This window comes from Microcaecilia unicolor, chromosome 2 (genome assembly GCF_901765095.1).
Source record: "Microcaecilia unicolor chromosome 2, aMicUni1.1, whole genome shotgun sequence".
NCBI lineage: Eukaryota > Metazoa > Chordata > Amphibia > Gymnophiona > Siphonopidae > Microcaecilia > Microcaecilia unicolor.
Genome location: NC_044032.1, coordinates 50195961 through 50202930, shown reverse-complemented (window position 1 = coordinate 50202930; position 6970 = coordinate 50195961). Strand labels below are relative to the sequence as shown.

The window sequence follows — 6970 nt, the reverse complement described above, 5'->3', positions numbered from 1 at the left end:
AAGTTTGGATCTGGATTTACAGTTTGGAGCTGAAATCAAGTTGTATTACAAATTGTTGTTGTAAAAAAGGATTTGAACCAGGGACGTAGCCAGACTTCGGCGGGAGGGGGGTCCAGAGCCCGAGGTGAGGGGGCACATTTTAGCCCCCCCTGGCGCCGCCGACCCCCCGCCATTGCTGACCCCCTCCCCCGCCGCCAACTTTGATGACCCCTGCTGACGACCCTCTCAACCCCCCTCCTGCCACCATGGCAGGAGACCCCAATCCCCGCCAGCCGAGGAGGTCCTCTTCTTCCCGCGAAGGCTTCGTTCTGTTTCTGACGTCAGACTCACAGAAACAGAACGAAGCCTTCGCGGGAAGAAGAGGACCTCCTCGGCTGGCGGGGATTGGGGTCCCCTGCCAGCAAAGGTAGCCCACGGCGACAGCGGGTTGGCGGTGGGAGGGGGGTCAAGAGGGTCGTCGGCAGGGGGGTCCAGCCCAAATCTACGGCCCCATGGCCCCATGTAGCTACGTCACTGATTTGAACTGCCCGTTGTTGCGCATAAAAACTTTGGAATGGAATCTTTTCTTTAAGTGAGACTGAAACTTATTTACTCCGAGACTGGTAAAGGAAAGAACAGAGTTAAAAGAAATAAAGCCTCAGCTCATAAAGTTGCTAGCTGGTGCCCGGATTGGTGAGACCAGGGTTACATACTACCAAAATTAATAGATTTAACAATTAAGGTAATAAATAAATAGATAAATTAAAAATTGTTAAAAATAAATGAATGAATAGATAGATACAAAGGGATAGTTCACAAAATAATAGTGAAATAAAATTAAAATAGGCAGAGAGGTGAATAACAGTTCCTAGGAGCCGGCTGACGTCGTCCCTGGTCAAGAGAGCTGCAGATCAAAGCATCTAACTCTGCCCCCCTCCCTTCCACGCCCGGGAAGCGTGAGACAGGAGCAGCTCTGGGCTGGGAAATCATCAACCATGAAAGCAGGGCAGTCGGTGGCTTGATCCTCTGGGCAGGACTCCACTTCCCAGACTGCCAAGCGGCGGAGCCTCCTTTAAAGCCTTCGCACGTGGTGCCGGTGGGGGCTGGGCTTATGTGTCGTCTGGCTGGGGCTTTCTGTTGTCCAGGCTGTGTGGCGGACCCGGGCAGGAAAAGCCCCTTTTATCTGCACTCATGAAACGGAAGGCAGGGATCTGAAGCCCCGGAGCAGCCTTGGATTTCTCCTCCGCAACAGGAGCCAAGGTAAGGCGACGCTGCTGCTGCTGCTTCTTGTCTTGGCTACCCTTTGAAACGTAGTGGCGAGTGGGGGAGTAGCCATAGCTTGCTGCTGCTGGGCGAGTAGGAGGCTGCATTGTGACTGGAGAGAGCTTGAATCTGCAGTGATGTGGGTTTGCCTCTGATTGCCCGGGGCACGTCTCACCACCACCAGCACCCGCTTTTGTTTTGAAACTGCTACGGTGCTGTCAAACAAAAGGCTGCAGCTGTTCGCTATAGAAATGCGAAACTTGGGGCATGGTTGCATTCCGAAAGGGAGACAGCGTGCAAACAAATAAATAAATCGATATTTACTGTGTCACTTCGGCACAGCATGCTGTTGAGTTTCTGCTTTAGGCCATGTCCGCTTTCTTGTGCCAGGGGTTGGAATAATACTTTAATCTCTGTCTCTCTTTCCTTCCCCCCTCCCCCCACCGACAGAGCACCCGTGCTGGGATCGTATGACATGTACAGGAGGATATACATTTGGGAACCGTTTATAGCTGGGAATAAGAAGTATTTTTTTAAAGCGTTTTTCCCCCCATTGTGGCTGGTGTAGGCGAGGCCTCGCAGTCCATCTGAATAGCCCTTTCTTATTGCATCATTGCAGTCCGTACATTTAATGAGTTGCATCTCACACATGTGTTTACAACACAGAAATGACGGATCTTGGAGGGCAGCTTGTGAAATTGTTAGATCTGAAGGCATATAGCTTGTTTGTTGAGAGCAGGGTCCAGTGATGAACGATGGTTTTTTTTGGTGGTGGGGGGAGCTTGGGATGAAAATGCATTTTTTTTTTAAACAAGTGCTTTGCAAACGCCTTAGGCAGAGAGAGAGATCTTTCGTTGTCATCGCCGATGTTGTACAAGATCGCCCGTTTTGGATAACGTTTTGTTTTCATTGTCTCAACGCCTGTCATTTGGGAGGTGACAGAGCGCCGTCGTGACAATACAGCATTGATACTGACATACGATAATCGCGTGTTAACAAAAGACAAGAGAAAATACAATTCTGGTGCCAAATCGCCTCTTGACATCCAAAAAAACGAAACCCTGCTGTGGCTTTGCGGCCGATCGGGGATGCTATTTGTGCAGGTTCCGTAATGACTAATGTCGTGGTTTGAATTCGCTTTTGTTGTGGGGGAGCAGGTTGTCAGCGATACACTGCGAAATCAGAGACAGCAATGCTCCTCCTGCCTCCCTTTTTTCACTCTACAGAAAGGAAAATACAGTGCGTGTGTGTAAGGTGGGGAGGATGAGCCTTTTGCCCTGTAATATTCCAGACACACTGCCCCATTCCCCTGGATTTGGGTGCGGTTCCGGCGCTGTCTCTCGCCTGGTTCCTCGCACCCACTTATTATTTTTTTCCCTCCCATCCTTATTGTGTTGCTTCTACCGGGGGTCTTTGTATTCTAAATGGTGGGGGTAGCAGGTACGGCGGAGGACTGTCACTGAGAGGATGATAGATGAGGAATTGTTTTCCCGGATTCGTCTGGGAAGAATACGAATGATTGCAATTTGCACTACTATTCCTAGTGAATCAATGTGAGCTTGGAGCGCCGCCAGGCAGGGTTAGAGAAGTGACACAGCATCCGTCCCCTCGCCGTGCGATGCTGCAGCGCGGGCAAAGTTAGGAGGAGGTGGATTCAGATCGGCGCCGATCGCATAGGCCTGCCTTCTCCGGGACACTGGATTGGGAAAGAGTTAACATGATCCTAAAACGAGCAACTCCTCCTCCCCTCTTCCAACAGCAGACCAGCCGAGCAAGCTCGTAAAGTGTTAACGTCGTTGATGTGGCAGTAAAAGGGTTAAGGGCTGCAGTCGCTGAGACGGTACCATTGTGCTTCTGAGGGGGAGACGGGAGAGAAAGCACAGATTTGTTTTACATTCAGTGTGTGTTTTTCATGTTAAAAGTCATGGCAGAGTGTTCTGAGTGGCGGTTGTTTGTGAAGTGCAGAATTCCATGTGCCGAGGCCTTAAACTGAGGGTTTGGTTGGCTTTTTAATTTTCCAGTTCGGCCTTCTCTTTGCTGCTGTTCTGCTTCCTTGGGAAGTCGTGTGCATGGTAAAGCACTTTCTGCACTGCTTTTGCACTTAACCTGCAGTTCACAAGACAACATTTTTGAAAACTTTCTCGCCTTTTACCATATGCTTACAAAAATTTAATTAGTTAAAAGGAGTATTGTCAATTCTTTTCTTTACTGACGGCGGTATTTCAGGAATGAAATGCAATCTCTTTTCTAAAGGAGAAGTGCTAGTGCTTATTTGGATGCTTGAATCATGGGAACCAACTTTTCAAAATTATTGGGGGTGCTAAACCCAATGGAAATATCTTTCCCAGGACCCAGTCAAGAAATTTGTTCAAGATTGGGGGTACTGAAGCACCCACAGAGCTGGCTCCAGTGGCTTGAATGTGTTGTGTGTGATGTGTGACACACGGGAAATAGCTAGGAATGACCCTATCATTTTGGAGTCAGGGCCATCTAGTTAGCGGCAGCAGCATGGGCCAATGAGAGGAGGTGTCAAAATTTACACGGTTAAGTGCAGGGATGGGCAGCCTTTATACCCAGAGAGCCCACATGAATGAGTACCGTACTATCCCTGGCGGGCCAAAGTATTATTCAATGTCAGAACTAGAAATGGACAGAGCTCTATAGACCACCTGTGATAAAGTAAAAACTTAACTAAAAAAGGATGGAATCAAACTTCTAGAGTGGCTGTTCCTGAAAATATTTGCCAAAATACAGTTTGCCAAAAACTCTGGTTAATGATGGTTTCTGTATATACATCTCATGGTCTCATGGACCCCACCAAAAAACCAGTCCTAGGTATGCCACTAGTTCAACAAAGCTGCATTCTGCTGTGATTGCACCCAAAACATCACTCGCTGGATCCATGAAAGAATGGTGGGTGATAAGAGGACTACTCACTTTAGCCTTTGGCCCTCCCCACTTTAATTTGGTTTTGCCTAAGTTTGTCTTTTGGGGGTGTGGGTGCACTCAGCAGACTTAAGGTGTCCCTGTTTCATCCTTTTTCTTTTCTTCTGCTTTTCAACTTGCCTTCCAGTAGTAGCAGTCTATGTATTGGTCTGTGACTACTACTACTACTTAACATTTCTAGAGCGCTACTAGGGTTACGCAGCGCTGTACAAGTTAACAAAGAAGGACGGTCCCTGCTCAAAGGAGCTTACAATCTAAAGAACGAAATGTCAAGTTGGGGCAGTCTAGATTTCCTGAGTAGAGGTGTAGTGGTTAGGTGCCGAAGGCGACATTGAAGAGGTGGACTTTGAGCAATGATTTGAAGATGGGCAGGGAGGGGTACAGGAAAAAGCTGCCGCAGTGAGGGAAGAATGACTGGGGCTTTGGTTAATTGCCAGCAGGAATACTAGATACTGTTTAGAGCAGATATTAATGAACATTAACGCATTACCTTTTATATCTTACTATTAAAAGAGGCCCGTTTCAGAGCAAATGAAACGGGCGCTAGCAAGGTTTTCGTCGCCAACACCCCCCCCCCCCCCGGCCAACCCCTTCGTTGTTCTGCCATTGCTCTGCCCCCAACGTCATGACGTTTGACGCGAGGGCGGGGCCCGGTGCGATTTCCCACCCCCCCGCCTCCCTGCCTCCCTCCCTGCCAACCCCTTCGTTGTTCTGCCATTGCTCCGCCCTCAAGGGCAGGGCCCGGAGCGATTTTGGTGGCTTCACCACCACGAACCTTTTTGAAGGAAGTCAGAGCTTGGCTTCACTGACGTCAGTGTCCTCAGAACGTTGAGGGCGAGTTTTATTATAGTAGATGCCTGAAATGAACTGTTTATCCAACTTATTTTATAATTTACCTTAACATTTATGAACTTTAGTGTAACAATACTTTGTATTACTCATTCCGGAAATGGCGATCGCCAATACGGCATAATGTAAGCCACATTGAGCCTGCAAAAAGGTGGGGAAAATGTGGGATACAAATGCAACAAATAAATAAATCCTTTTTTTTTTCTTTGTGATACATATGTAACCTGACTCCACCGCAGTTCTGGACACCAGCTAGCTCTTAAGGTTGGCACCGGAAACCAGGGTAACAGTAAAAGGTTTAGGTCTGCTTCTGAGCTGGGCGCAGGCCAGGGCCGGACTTGCTCCGGTAGGCCGTAGGTTGTTGAGCTAGGTATTTATTGTTTACCTTTTTCTTTGTTAGTCCGGGAGCTAATAAATTTCAGTCTTGCGCAAAGAAAATACTCCAGTCTGGGTATTAAAAACCAAACACGAACTTTACTTTAACTCTGCAATAAGCAGTGCATCCAGACTTTAGGTATTCTGGAGGCAAACAATCCTTCTTTTAGTATCAACAAATCAGATTGTATTCCAAACAACCTCAAATTAGAATAAAATTAGCTAAGTGCCAATTCAAGACTTGGGTGTGATTTAGTAGTCCATTTGTATGCCCTCCCGTGGAAGGTGGTGGAGATGAAAACGGTAACAGAGTTCAAACATGCATGGGATATGCATAGAGGAATCCTGTGCAGAAGGAATGGATCCTCAGAAGCTTAGCTGAAATTGGGTGGCGGAGCAGGTGGGGGGAAGGGGGGGTGGTGGTTGGGACGCGAGGATAGGGGAGGGCAGACTTATACGGTCTGTACCAGAGCCGGTGATGGGAGGCGGGACTGGTGGTTGGGAGGCGGGAAATACTGCTGGGCAGACTTATATGGTCTGTGCCCTGAAAAGGACAGGTACAAATTCAATTCAAGGTAAGGTATACACATATGAGTTTGTCTTGGGCAGACTGGATGGACCATGCAGGTCTTTTTCTGCCGTCATCTACTATGTTACTATGTTGTAAATCCTAAAGTATGCACATATTTACAGCTCATCCATAGCCGGTGGTGGGAGGCGGGGCTGGTGGTTGGGAGGCGGGGATAGTGCTGGGCAGACTTACACGGTCTGTGCCCTGAAAAGGACAGGTACAAATCAAGGTAAGGTATACACAAAAAGTAGCACTTTCAGTTTATCTTGTTGGGCAGACTGGATGGACCATGCAGGTCTTTTTCTGCCGTCATTTACTATGTTACTATTACCCGTCCCTTCCAGGTGAACAGTCTAAGGCTGTGCCTGTTGCAGTCGTGCAAGAAGGTATCTCCACTATGGATCAGATCTCCCTGTCTGTCTACCAGGGGCGTAGCCAGACCTCGGTGGGAGGGGGGGCCCAAGGTGGGAGGGCATGGTTTAGCCGCCACTCCCCGCAACTTTGGACCGCAACCGCAAACCCCGCCGCCGCCTCGTCGCCGCATCAGGTACCTTGTTTGCTGGCAGGGGTCCCCAATCCCCGCCAGCCGAAGAGTCTTCAGCGCCGGTCGACTCCGGCACCTTCGTTGTGGGATCATCTGTTTCTGACGCCTTACGTCCTGCAAGGGGCTACATGCATGGTGCAGGACGTAAGGCATCAGAAACAGATGATCCCACAACGAAGGCGCCAGAGTCGACCGGCGCTGAAGAAAACTCTTTGGCTGGCGGGGATTGGGACACCTGCCAGCAAACAAGGTACCTGATGCGGCGGCGGGGGGGGGGGGGGGCTCAAATGTAGAGGGGGGCCAGGGCGTAATCTGTGGGGGCCCATGCCCCTGTGGCCCCACGTAGCTATGCCCCTGTTGTCTACTCTCCCCCAAAGGTGTACTCTTGGGACTATTGCCTTTAGCTTCGAAAAGGACCCTTCCTTGTTCCATCTCCCAGGCTG

The 6970-nt window shown here is 49.2% G+C and overlaps 1 protein-coding gene across 1 annotated transcript in view; it reads left to right on the top strand.

The window, feature by feature from the left end:
• The first annotated feature begins 1107 nt into the window (after positions 1-1107).
• The window catches only part of CTIF (cap binding complex dependent translation initiation factor), a 531105-nt gene continuing 525242 nt past the window's right edge, over positions 1108-6970 (top strand). Inside the window, exon 1 of the mRNA XM_030192931.1 lies at positions 1108-1239. The gene's annotated coding sequence lies outside the window, so the exon portion shown is untranslated. The remainder of the gene's footprint in view (positions 1240-6970) is intronic.